Source organism: Saimiri boliviensis, chromosome 3 (genome assembly GCF_048565385.1).
Source record: "Saimiri boliviensis isolate mSaiBol1 chromosome 3, mSaiBol1.pri, whole genome shotgun sequence".
Taxonomy (NCBI): Eukaryota; Metazoa; Chordata; class Mammalia; order Primates; family Cebidae; genus Saimiri; species Saimiri boliviensis.
The window spans coordinates 59,101,361-59,116,279 of NC_133451.1; the positions used below are offsets into that span (position 1 = coordinate 59,101,361).

Consider the following 14,919-nt stretch of genomic DNA (forward strand, 5'->3'; position numbering starts at 1 on the left):
CTGAAGACTACTTTCAGCACTCTGTCAAACTCTGTCAATTAGCTACAAAACACAAAAACTGAAAGATAAAATATTGAAAGGTGGTAATGAATGGATTCATTACCCATTTTTTTTTCCTGAACTTAGTGGATCAAGAAGATAATTATTAATGTTCTGTTGCAACATTTGAATATAGTCTTGAAATATATTCTAAACATGCTTTCAATTTCCTACAAGTTAGAAAAATTAACAGTGATTGTAAAAAATCTAACTCTCAGTAACTGGCCTTTGAGTTTTAAGAAATCCTTGTATCTCATTTTCAATCTTAAAATTAACATATTGTAGTCTTAAATATTTATCATTAATATTTGGTTTGTTTCCCAAGTTTCTTGGTAATAATATCATTTGTATCTGTTTTCTCCTAAGAGAAACTCTGAATGTGCCAGGATTTTGACTGTTTTATTCTCTTCTTTAGGCCACCTCTTCCAGTGACTGGGACAAAGAAGGTGCTCGTTTATCTGCTGAATTAACGGATGTCTCTGAAAAAATGCTTTGGTGCATCCTACAAATTCTATTCTATAATTTGCGTTCCCCAGAATTTTATCAACTAGCTTAAAAATCTTATGTCTTCATAGCAAATTTTAAAATGTGGCAACACTCTATTTTTATTAATGATTTTACTATTAAACCATTATTAATAGATTATTATAATCTATTATTTATTATAATCTATTATTAATAGATTATTAATAATATTAGCATTGTTGATATTAACATAGCTACCCTATAGCTGATATTAACATAGCTACCCCAGATTTATTTTTTGGTTAGTAAGACTTTATTTTGCTTGTCCTTTCATCGGACAATCTCTGTCTTCTGACAAAGTTTACATTAATTTTTATTAATTGAGGACTAAACTGAGAAAGTCTAAACCTATCAGAAGGTGACTGTCTTCTAAATTACTCTCCACCCACCTCAAACCCCCAGGGAAACTGGATAAAAATGTTATTTAGCCCACTCCATTTGAGAATGGAGATGAAAGGAAATCATGTCCCAACATTACTGCAGGGTACATTTTAGTGGAGCTTTACTGTACTTGAATTTATTTCTCACACATTACCTATTGCTCTCTAATTATTTCATTCTTTCTATGTTTTTCCCTCTCCTCTTAACTGGATTGTTTGAATCTTATGTTTATGTATTTATTTTCTTATTCCATTTATTTCCTCCATGGTTTGGAAGTTATATACTCAACTACTATAGTTTCAGTGATTTACCTTGAAATTTTACCATATACATAACAAAATCTAAAGTTAATGTTTGCCCCCACTATCCTAAATAAGAATTTTAGAACAGTTTAAAACAAATAATCATCTCCCCTCTTGACTTACATATAATCATTTTCTAGTACTGTAGTTGTCCTTTTTCTTAGAACCCGCAAACAGGTCATTATTATTATATCCATGGCTGTTTCCAACAGATTCCTTAAATAATCTATAGACCACTAGCTAAGAGGTGGCCCACCATAGTCTAGAGCAGGCATCCCCAAACTTTTTACACAGGGGGCCAGTTCACTGTCCCTCAGACCATTGGAGGGCCGCCACATACTATGCTCCTCTCACTGACCACCAATGAAAGAGGTACCCCTTCCTGAAGTGCAGCAGGGGGCTGGATAAATGGCCTCAGGAGGCCACATGTGGCCTGTGGGCCATAGTTCGGGGACGCCTGGTCTAGAGAGTACCAAGAAACACTGTTTGACCCATTCCCTATACGTGCTGCTTCCAGTGCTATCTGTACCTTTCCCTAACTACCTCCCACCCACCCTTTTCACTAGGATAATTCTATTCATTCTTTAACAGATTCTTCAATATTTTCTGAGAGTCCATTATTGCAATGTGGTGGACATAGAACTGTTAGCCAGATACATATGCTCTGCACCCTCAGTGGGAAGAACAGGCACTAAAAAAAAGCAAGCAATAGCCAATATTCACTGAGCATTTGCCAGGCATTGTTCTAAGTATTTCATGTGTTAACTCATTTAATCCTTAAAACAAGCCCATGTATTTACTATACTCTCCATTTTACAGACAAAGAGAGTCTAAGAATTTTGTTACAGGTCACAAGGCTAGTAAGTAGAGTAGAATTAAGTGTTTCAACCCAGGCATTCTAACTCTAAATTGTACTCCTAACCACTGAGCTATACAAATGAGCCAGTAATTACAAACCATAAGAGCCATGCAGCAGAGAAACAAGTTGCATAGACAAAGAATAACTGGAGTGAAGTGTGCCAATGTTCTCATTAATTGTGGAGAAAGAAACTTAGAGATAACAAAATGAGAGGAAACAGGGGAAATGAGATGGAGATGAAAGTCTAAAAGAAAAATGAATTTTTACTTGAGAGCAGAAGATAATTATGATATATGTGAAACACATGTTTCAGAGGGAATGCCTGCTTCAACAACTTCTTATCTATAGCTTCTACTAAACAGGTGTAAGTAAGAGGCCTTATTTCAACCCAGTGACTCCTCTCTTATGCCCTGATGACCCTGTCACAGCTGTTTCAATCAGCACTGTGTTACCCTTTAGTGTTGTTTTAAACAAACACCCACGACTGGGTAATTTATGAGGCTTATTTGGCTCACAGTTCTACAGCATGGCACCAACATCTGCTTAGCTTCTGATGAGACCACAGGAAGCTTTTACTCATGGCTAAAGGCAAAGGGGGAGCAAGCGTGCCAGATAGTGAGAGAAGGACAAGTAAAATGAGGTGCCAGGCTCTTATAAACAACCAGCTCTCAAGAACTAATAGAGTTCACTTATCACCAAGCCATTAATGAAGGATCCACTCTTGTGACCCAAACAACCCCAATTAGTCCCTAATTCCAACACCAGAGGTCACATTTCAACATGAAATTTGGAGGGGATAAATATCCAAACCATATCAAGCACCGTTCAGATTTTTTTCCCATAATTCAGATTTGTGACACAAAGAGATAGTAAAATGGAAGAAAACAAGCTGACATTTGGAGTGACATGAGTAACACCGATGGCTAAACACTTGAGGGAAAGGTCCATGATGATTATGTACCTATACGAAACTGGTTGCATTCTGCCTTTAAAAATTGTTTCTAATATTTTTACTGAAGAAGTATAAACACTAGTAATAATAATAATAATAGCCCAAAAGTACAAAAAAAAAAAAAAAAAAACCTAAGTCATCCATCAAAGAAATATAAACACAAATGACATATCAAAACAACAATGAGATATCACTTCATGCCAGTTATCCAGTAGTCAGGGTTCTCTGGAGAAGCAGAACAAATGGATGATTAAAATCAAAAGAAATCAAAAGACCAGCTGGATACAGTGGCTCATGCCTGTAATCTCACCTCTTTGGTAGGCCAAGGTGGGTGGATTACTTGAGCCCAGGATTTTGATAGCAGCCTAGATGATATGGCTTGACTGTGTCCCCACCCAAATCTCATCTTGAATTGTAGTTCCCATAATCTCTATGTATCATGGAAGAGACTCACAAGAAAATGAGTGAGTTCTCACAAGAGTTGATGGTTTTAAAGGGGCTTTTCCCTCTTTGCTCAGCACTTCTCCTTCCCTTCCTCATGTGAAGAAGGACGTTTGCTTCCCCTTCTGCTAGGATTATAAGTAACATGAGTCCTCCAGAGCCATGTATAACTGTGAGTCAATTAAACCTCTTTCATTTACAAATTACTCAGTCTCGGGCAGTTCTTTATAGTGCTGTGAGAACTGACTAATACAGTAAATTGGTAACAGGAGTGAGGTGCTGCTATAAGGATACTCAAAAATGTGGAAAGGACTTTGGAACTGGGTAACAGACAGAGGTTGGAACAGTTTGGAAGGTTCAAAAGAAGACAGGGAAACAGTGAGAATGTTTGAAACTTCTTAGAGATTTGGAGGGCTCAGAAGACAAAAATATGTGGGAAAGTTTAGAACTTCCCAGAGACTTGTTGAAAGGCTTTGAACAAAATACAATAGTAATATGACCAGTGACGTCCAGGCTGAGTAGATCTCTGATGGAGTTGAGGAATTTGTTGGAAAATGGAGCAAAGATGACTCTTGCTGTGCTTTAGCAAAGAGACTGGTGGCTTTTTGCCCCTGTCCTAGGGATCTGTGAAACTTCAAACCTGACAGAGATGATTTGGGGTATTAGGCAGAAAAAAATTCTAAGTGGCAAAGCACTCAAGAGGAATTGGAGAGTAAAAGTTAGGCAAATTTGCAGCCTGATGATGTGATAGAAAAGAAAAACCTATGTTCTGAGGAAAAAATTCAAGCCAGCTAAAGAGATTTGCATAAGTAACAAGGAGTGAAATGTTAATCAAAGCAATGACTACAGGGATTTCAGAGGTCTTCACAGAAGGCCCTCCCATCACAGGCCCAGAGGCCCAGGAGAAAAAAATGGTTTCAGGGACCAGGCCTAGGGCCTTGCTGCTTTGTGCAGTCTCAGGACTTGATGCCCTGCATCCCAGCCATAGATAAAAGGGGGTAAGGTACAGCTTGCACCATGGCTTCAGAAGGTGCAAGCCCCAAGCCTTGGCAGCTTCCACATGGTGCTGAGTATGTGGGTGCACAGAAGCCAAGAGCTGAAGTTTGAGAACCTCTGCCTAGATTTCAGAGGATGTAAGGACATGCCTGGATGTCCATAGAGAAGTCTGTTGCAGGGGTGGAGCCTTCAAGGAGAACCTTGGCTAGGGCAGTGCAGAAGGGAAATGTGGGGTTGGAGCCCCAGCACAGACTCTCCATTGGAGCACTGCCTAATGGAACTGTGAAAAGAGGGCCACCATCCACTAGACCCCAGAATAGTATATTTACTGACAGCCTATGCTGTGCACCTGGAAAAGCCACAGACATGCAAAACCAGCCTGTGAAGGCAGCCAGGGGAGGGGCTGTACCCTGCAAAGCCACAGGGGTGGAGATGCCCAAGGCCATGGGAGCCCACCACTTGCATTAGTGTGAGCTGAATGTGTGACATGATGTCAAAGGAGATCATTTTGGAGTTTTAAGATTGCTCCACTGGATTTTGGACTTGCATGAGGCCTGTAGTCCCTTCATTTTGGCCAATTTCTCCCATTTGGAACAAATGTTTTTACTCAATGCCTGTATCCCCATTGTATCTAGGAATTATAATAACTAACTTGCTTTTGATTTTACAGGCTCATAGGTAGAAGGGACTTGTCTGGTCTCAGGTAAGACTTTGGAATTTTGGGTTAATGCTGGAATGAGTTAATACTCTGGGGGACTGTTGGGAAGGCATAATTGTGTTTTGAAATGTGAGAACATGAGATTTTGGAGGAGCTAGGGGCAAAATGATATAGTTTGGCTGTGTCCTCACCCAAATCTCATCTTGAATTGTAATTCCAATAATCCCCACGTGTCATGGGAGAGACCCAGTGGTGGGTAATTGAATCATGGGGAAGGTTACCCTCATCCTGATGTTCTCATGATAGTGATTGAGTTCTCATGAGATCTCATGATTTTATGAGTATTCTCCCTCTTTGATAGGCACTTGTCTTCCTGCCATCATGTGAAGAAGGATGTGTTTGCTTCCCCTTCTACCTTGATTGTTAAGTATCCTGAGGGCTCCTCAGCCAAGCAAAACTGTGAGTCAAGTAAACCTCTTTTCCTTCTAAATTACCTAGTCTCAGGCAGTTCTTTAGAGCAGCATGAGCATGGACTAATACACTAGGCAACACAGCAAAACTTTGTCTCTACAAAAAAATTAAAAATTAGCCAGGCATTGTGGTACATGCCTGTAGTTGCAGGTACTCAGGAGGTGGGAGGATCAATTGAGCCAGGGAGATTGAGGCTGCAATTAGCCATGATTGTACCATTGCACTCCAGATGGGATGACAGAGCAAGACCCTGTCTGAAAAAAATAAAAATAAAAAAAATCAAAAGACAGACAGTAGTGAGTATTGATATGGCTGTGGAAAAACTGGGATTCATTGCTGCTGGGATTATAAAATGGAACAGTCACTTTAGAAGCAGTTTGGAAGTTCTTCAAAATATTAAAGATATTTAATTAAATATTAAAGAATCTCTAGACATTCTTTATGAAGGGCATTCTCAGACAAAGCCAGTCTGCAAAGACTGAAATAAGTACCTACTTCTGCAAATGCACTAACATATACACATGGCCACAAGCATCAATAACAATCAGTAACACATGACATCACTAACAACCATTCCTAAAGAAACAGAGATGAACTGACAAAGAATTCAAAATAACTGTTTTAAGAAAGCTCAGCAAACTTCAAGAAAATACAAAGAAATAATTCAATGAAATTAGAAAAATAACCAGTGACCACAATGAAAAAGGTAGTAAAAAGACTGAAATAATAAAAGAAAAAAAAAATCAAACAGAAATCATGGGGCTGAAAAACCCAATGAACCAAATAAAAATACAATGTGGGAGCATCAACTATAGGAGTGATTAAGAAAAGGAAAGAAACTGCGAACTCAAATACAGGTTATCTGAAAATACACAGTTGGAGAATAAAGACTGAAAATGAATGAAGAAAGCTTACAAGATTCATGCAACAGCATCAAAAGAGCAAAGTCTTGAGTCACAGGAGTTAAATAATAAGAAAAGAAAGATAAAGGGGGTAAAAAGCTTACTTAAAGAAACAGTAATGGAAAATTTTCCAAACCTGGAGAAAGATGCAAATATCCACATACAAGAAAGTCAAAGGTCTCTAATCCGATTCAATCCAAACAAGACTACTCCAAGACATATTACAATCAAACTCAAAGACAATGAGAGGATCCTGAAAACAGCAAGAAAAAGAAGCAAATAACATCTAAGAGAGTCCCAATATGGTTAGCAGCAGACAAGTCAGGAGAGAAAGGGATGATATATTCAAAGTGTTAAAGGAGAAAACTACCAACCAAGAGTAATATAACCAGCAAAGCATCCTTCAGAAATAAAAGAGAGATACTTCCTCAGACAAACAATAGCTGAGAGAGATAATCATGACAACATCTAATTTACAAGAAATGTAAAAGGAGCTCCTCAAGCTGAAAGAAAAAGATGCTAATGGGTAACACAAAAACATCTGAAAGTATAACACTGACTGATAAAAGAAAGTACACAGGTAAATTCAAAATGCTCTAATACTGTGATTATGGTAGGCAAATCTCTTATATCTGTAGTGGGAAAGATAAAAGACAAAACTATTAAAAGTAATAATAGCTACAATAATTTGTTAAGAGGTATACAATATAAAACGTGTAAACTGTGGCATCAAAGATTCAAAATGTCAGGGGATTAAGTAAAAGTGTAGACTTTTTTGTTTGGGGGGGGAGTTTAGCAATCAAAATTAAGTTATCAAGTTTAAATAAAATATTTTAACTCTTAAGATTTTTTTTGGTAGCCTCTTGGTAACCATAAACCAAAAACCAATAGTAGGTACACAGAAAATGAAAAGCAAGAAATCAAAACATACCACTAGAGAAAATCACTTTAAACCACATACACACACACACACGCACACACAAAGACAGCAAGAGAGGAAGAAAATAATAAAGGATCTACAAAAGAATCATGAAACAATGAACAAAATGGCAGTATTAAGTACTTGTCTATCAATAATTACCTTGAAAATAAGTGGATTAAATTATCTAATCAAAAGACATAGTGTCTCAGTGGATTAAGAAAACAAGACTCAACTATATGCTGCCCAGAGCAGACTCATTTCTTCTGTAAAAATACACACAGACTGATGGTGAAAGAATGGAAAAAGATATTTCATACAAACAGAAACCAAAAGAAAGCAGGATTAACTATACTTACATCATATAAAACAGACTTTAAGTCAGAAATTGTAAAAAAGAAACAAAGATCCTAGTCAATTCAATAAGAGGATATAACAATAAGTTACATGAAAGTACTTTTACTCCAGTTCCCTCATTTTGAATGTTCAGTGTCATAATTTACATATTTTATATTGCACATCCCTTAATAAATTATGCAGCTATTGTTTTTTTATAAATATATATGACCCAACATCAGAGCACCTAAATATAAAAAGCAAACATTAATAGGTCTGAAAACAGAGAGACACTGCAATACAGTAATAGTAGGAGACTTCAACACCCTACCTTAAGCTTTGGACAAATAATCTAAACAGAAAATAATAAGAAACATCAGACTTAAACTGTACTCTAGACCAAATGGACCAATCAGACATAAAACATTTCACCTAACAGCAGGAGACTACACATTCTTCTCAACTGCACACCAGGGGAGATCATATGTTAGGCCACAAAACAAGTCTTAACAAATTTAAGAAGAGTGAAATCATATCAAGTATCTTTTCTGACCACAATAATATAAAACTAGAAATCAGTATCAGAGGTACTTCAGCAAATTCACAAATACATGGAAATTAAACAACATGCTCCTGAATCATCAGTGGGTCAATGAAGAAACTGAAAGGGAAATTCAGAAATTTCCTGAGATTAAATAAAATGGAAATACAGCATATCAAAACCCATGGAACACAGCAAAAGCAGTTTTAAGAGCAAAGTTGATGGCAGTAAATACCTACATAAAAACAAAAAAACTCAAATAAAACATCTAACATTATACCTAAAGGAATTACAAAGACAAGAACAAACTGTGCCCAAAGTTAGTATTATAGAAGAAAGAAAATAATAAAAATCAGAACAAAGGTAAATAAAATAAAGACAAAAATAGAAAAAGCAATAAAACTGAGAGTTGGATTTTGAAAAGTTAGATAAAATTGACAAACCTTTGGCTAGCCTAAGAAGGGAGAAGACAAAATCAGAAATGAAACAGGAGACATTACAACTGATATGACATAAATACATAAGATCATAAGATGTTTACGAACAATTAAATTCCAACAACAGCAAAATATTATGCCTGCAGTCTCAATCACTCAGTCACTGAGGCAGGAGGATCACCTGAGCCCAGGTGTTCAAGGCCTGAAAAACATAATGAGACCCGATCTTAAAAAAAAAAAAAAAAAAAAAAAAAAAAAAACCTCAATAGTGTTTCTATACATTAATAGTGAGCTATCTGAAAAGAAATCAAGAAGAAAGCAATTCCATTTATAGTAGCTACAAAAAAATTAAATACTTAGGATAAATTTAACCTAAGAAATGAAAGACTTCTACAAGTAAATCAGTAAAACACCAATGAAAGAAACTGAAGAAACAAATAAATAAAAAGATATCCTGTGTTCCTGGATTGGAAGAATTAATATTGTTAAAATGAACATACTATCCAAAGCAAACTACAGATTCAATACAACAGCTATTCAAAATACCAATGATACGCTTCACAGACATAGAAAAACAATCCTAAAATTCACATGGAAACACAAAAGATTCTGAATAGCTAAAGCAACCTTGAGCAAAAAGAATGAAGCTGGAAGCATCACACTACCTAACTTCAAAATATACTACAAAGCTAAAGTAGCATAAAGAGTATGGTTGATAAGGTTTGGGCTTAAGATAAAGATGTATTAAAAAAGAGCTGGCAAAAAAATTTCCCCCTGCAGGAAAGTTAGACCGGTAAGTGCTGAAAAACTTTTACTAACCAAACACCTCATAATAGACTGGAATTATGCTTGGTGCATCTGCCCTGAGGGCACCACTTTGACTGGTATAAAAACAGACACACAGACCAACGGAGCAGAACAGACAGCCCAGAAATAAATCCACACACTTACAAGTAACTGATTTTTGACAAAGTTACCAAGAATACACAATAGAAAACAGTCTTTTGAATAAATGGTGTTGGGAAAACCAGATATCCAAATGCAGAAGAATGAAATTAGGCTCTTATCTTACACAGTATACAGACATCAATTCAAAATGGATTAAAGAAGTAAATGTAGACCCCAAACTATGAAACTACTAGAAGAAAACATAGAAGGAAAGCTCCACACCATCAGACTTGACAATGGTTTTTTTGATACAACACCAAAAGCACAGGCAACAAATGTAATAATACACAGGTAAGACTACATCAAACTGCAAATATCCTGCACAGCCAAGGAAACAATCAATAGATTGAAGAGACACCTACAGGATGGGAGGTAATATCTGCAAACTATACATCTGATAAAGGGTTAACACCCAAACTAAGGAACTCAAACAACTCAATAGTAAGAAAACAAATAATCTAAGTAAAAATGAGCAAAAAATCTGAATACACATTTTTCAAAGACATGCAAATGGCTAAAAAGTACATGAAAAAAATGCTCAATATCACTAATTACCACAGAAATGCAAATAAAAACCGCAATGAGATATCACCTCATACCACACTTAGAATGACTATTATCAAAGAGAAAAAATAACACGTGTTGGCAAGTATGTAGAGAAAAGGGAACCTTTGCACCTTGTTGGTGAGGATGTAAATTAATATAGCCATTATTGAAAGCAGTATGGAGTTCCTTAAAAAATTAAATATAGAACTACCGTATGATCCTGCAATCTCACCACTGGATTGTGTGTGTGTGTGTGTGTGTGTGTGTGTATGTGCACACATGTGTGTACATATATATATATATACATATATAAAATGAAATCAGTATGTCAAAGAGGCTTGTGCATTCCCATGTTCATTATAGCACTATTCACAAAAGCCAAGATATGGAATCAACCTAAGTGTCCGCCAATGCATGAATAGAGAAAATGTGCTACACATACACAATAGAAAACTATTCAGCCATAAAAAAGGAGGAAATCCTTTTATTTGCAACAAAAAGAATGAAATAAGCCAGGTAAAGACATATACTGCATGATCTCACTCATATGTGGAATCTAAAAAAGTTTATCTCATAGAATCAGAGAGCAGAATAGTTTGGGGGTGGGGTATGGTTTGGGGAGATATTGGCCAAAGGACTCAAATTTTCAGCTCGACAGGAGGAATAAGTTCAAGAGCTCCACTGTACAACATGATGACCACATTTAATAAAAACAATTCTTGAAAAATACTAAGAGAACAGATGTAAAGTGTTCTTGCCACAGAAATCACAACTATGAGATCTATCATGTAAATTAGCTAGACATATATACATTGTCATTCCACAATGTATGTATACTTTAAAACATCATGTTGTATATGATACATATAATTCTGTAAACTTAAAAATAAATAAATGTTTTAAATCACTGAATTGTACACTTTAGAAAAGTGAATTTACAGTATGTGAATTACATCTCAATAAAGCTGCTGGCCTGCTATGGTGGTTCATTCCTGTAATCCTAGCACTTTGGGAGGCTGAGGTAGGTTGATCACCTGATGTCAGGAGCTTGAGATGAGCCTGGCCAATATGGTGAAATCCTGTCTCTTCTAAAAATTTAAATAATTAGGCAGGCATGGTGGTGTATGCCTGTAGTCCCAATTACTCAGGAGGCTGAAGAAGGAGAATTGCTTGAACTTGGGAGGCAGAGCCAAGATCGCGCCATTACACTCCAGCCTGAGCAACAGAGTGAGACTCTGTCTCAAATTCTAAAAAAAGTTCTCATAAAATACTTACATTAAAAATTATGTAGCTATTTTTAAATATCCGACACTTTTCATTACCCTTTGCTATGGACTGAACTATATCCCTCCGGAATCCAAATGTTGAGGCCCTAATCTCTCATGTGATTATATCTAGAGATAATAGCATCTTTAGTGGGTACTCAAAGCAAAATGAAGTCATAAGAATGAAACCCTGATCTAACAGGACTATGTTCTTATAAGAGGAAGCAAGAGAAAGGTCTCTTTCTCTCTCTGCCATCTGACAATACAGTGAGAAAGCATCTATCTGCAAGCCAGAAAGTGAGACCTCACCACAACCCAACCATGCTGGCACTCTTATCTTAAACTTCTAGCTCCCAGACATGTGAGAAAATACATTTCTGTTGTTTAATGCATCCAGCCTACGGCATTTTGTCATGGCAGCTAAGCTAATACTTCTTAGTCTACTTCTGAAGCTTGGGCTTAGAATTTGCATTATTCTTAAAGCTGTCATAAAAAATATAATAATATGATTTCTGGCCTAACAGCCAGGGAGAAACCCTCACTTTCCTAGAAGAATGTTGACTTTAGAAGCAGAATATTATATGCTCTATATCTCTCACTGTCTAAATTCTATTTATCTTCTTTTCATGTTTTAGGTTCCATTTCCTTAGGAAAGCGCTTCTCATCCAGTGCTAACAAAAGTCATTATGTGTTCAGCCTTGAGACTTTGAGCCTCCCTATTGAGCAGCTGTCTATCAAAGAAATTATGCTGAGAGAGAAGGTATGAAAATGCTACCAGTACAGATATAAAACAAGATAAATTACAAAGTCATTTAGAATTTTAGACAATGTGAGGACTAAAAACATTCACAGCAATATTAATACAATGTAATTGTCCTTTTCTGTTTTATGTTATCATAAAAAATCAGTCCCTGCCCTGTGTTTGTAGCAATAGAGTATTTGAGAGCACCTAGGCTGCAGAGATCACTGTTCCATCCTGAGAAATAAAACATTAAGGCTCGAAAAGTCTGACTTATATAGTCAAACTGATTGCCCCAGAAAATACAGTTAAAATTTGGATCTCCCTTTTCTGAAAGGTAAAATAGGTATTTCTTTGTTAGCCAGGAAGCTTAGTGATTTCCGTTTTTCCAGTCACATGTAGGTTAAATAATGTGACGAATCTGCTAGGCTTCTTAGTTTGAATCAATGAATTTTAATGTCACATTAGAAACCAAATAAAAAAAGTAACACCAAAACTCTTTATCTCTTATCTACAGAGTTAAAACCTTAATTCCTGCCATTCCACTATCCCTTGAAGCCTCACAAGAAAGAGTCCAGACTGAGGTTACACTTCCCATTCCTATACTTTAGATAAATGTACACAAACAAAACATACGAGAGGAAAAAAGAAAGATCTTAGATATACATACTGAAGATTAATGAGGTGTTTTAAAACCACACTTAGAAACACAGACTTCTAATGCAGGATATTAAAGCAAAAAGTCAATTGTTGACCAAGATGAAGAGCTTACCTTTGAAGAATCAACTCTGCCTGTTTTTCAGAAATAGTTAGACCCAGTGCCTGGAGAGACTGAACAATTTCTGAAGCCTCTATTTTTCCTTTAAAGAAATAAAAAGGGCAAAAAATAAAACTCAGAACTGACAAGAACCACAGAAATAATGAATTTCAAATCTTTCATTTAATAGAAAGCTTTACACTGATTAGGGCAAAATTATGCACTTAGGTGAGTTATAGATTTGCTTAAATGCCTATCCCAACATCAATACTCAAAATTTAACAAATGCATTAAATAAACACACATTTTTAAAAATTCAGTAATTATAACAGCCCTATAGATAAATAATATTCCTCCAAAGAGACCGACTTCTCAAGTGGCCTTACCAAGTAATGTAATTAAGAAGTAGCAGAACTAAGATCCAAATCAAGATATTCTAACTCGGGGGAATGCTGGGAAGATGGCCGCCTAAGAACAGCTCAGGACTTCAGCTCCCAGTGAAAGTGCAGAGGGTGAGTGGACGCCGCATTTCCAGACGAACTCTTACTGCCCACAGACCAGGAGATACCCAGGCAGAGGGGTCGCCAGTGTCGCAGTCCCAGCCGGTGTGGCTGTTTTGGCCCCTGTGGGGCTGATTCCGCCTGCGTGGCTGCTGTGACCACGCCCTGTTGCTGCGGTTCTCCGTACAAAAGCCACTGGTCTGGGAGCCCTCTTAGCTGGCGAGCAGAGCCCTGAGACGGCAGAGTTGCCCATTCATCTGAAATAGCGAGTCAGGCCAGGAGATTCCTAGGCAAAAAATCCGCCAGGAGCTGGCGCCGCAGTTCGAGCCAACTCCGTGAGTCGCAGTACGGGAGATCCCGGCGCCTTTTCAACAAGCGACCGGAACTCGGGGTCGTTCAACTTAAAAGAAAAGACTCTGAGTCAGGGAGCCAGGTGATCAGGCTCGGTTGGTCCCAGCCTTCCACCCCCAACAACAAGGAAAACAAAAACAGTAATTGGAAACCCTCTGGGTTGAGCCCTTCAAACCAAGCACAGCTGAACCTGGACGGCCAAGTTCGGTGGGGGAGGGGCTTCCGCCATTACTGAAACTCTCCACCGCTACAGAGGCAGGCCCCCGTTGCCGAGGCAACCTCCCACAACAGAGAGAGTCCCCCATAACAGAGGCGGGGCCACCATTGCCGAGACAGTTCTAACTACGCCCATATAAAAAGGACTACAGGGAAGAGCTCAGGGCAGCTGGGCGGAGCCCACAGCAGCTCAGCAAAGCCCCTGCGGGCAGGCAGTGGCTAGGCTTGCTGCTAGCTGGGCGGGTCCGACCTGAAAGAAAACTCAAAAAAGGCAGTAGTGCAAGGGAAACTCATAAAGCTCCAACTCCCTGGGACAGAGACAGACAACAGGTGGATAAACCCACAAAAATGGGAAGAAACCAGCGTAAAAAGGATGAAAACTCCCGAAACCAGAACACCTCTCCTCCTAAAAGGGATCACAACTCCTCACCAGCAAGGGAACCAGACTGGATGGAGAAGGAGAGTGATGAAATGACAGAATCAGACTTCAGAAGGTGGGTAGTAAGAAACTACAGCGAGCTAAAAGAACATGTTCTAACCTCACGCAAAGAAAATAGGAACCTTGAAAAAAGATTGGACGAACTGCTGACGAGAATGGACAGCATAGAGAGGAGTATAAGTGAATTGATGGAGCTGAAAAACGCAACGCGAGAACTTCGTGAAGCATGCACAAGCTTCAACAGCCGAATTGACCAAGCAGAAGAAAGGATATCAGAGGTCGAAGATCAACTCAGTGAAATAAAAAGAGAAGGCAAGAACAGAGAAAAAAGCGCAAAAAGGAATGAACAAAATCTTCAAGAAATGTGGGACTATGTGAAAAGACCTAATCTACGTCTGA

At 37.8% G+C, this 14,919-nt stretch overlaps 1 pseudogene; it reads right to left on the reverse strand.

Annotated features, from left to right (window-relative positions):
- The window catches only part of LOC141583835 (mitochondrial adenyl nucleotide antiporter SLC25A24-like), a 31,980-nt pseudogene extending 18,796 nt beyond the window's left edge, over positions 1-13,184 (reverse strand).
- Positions 13,185-14,919: the final 1,735 nt, after the last annotated feature.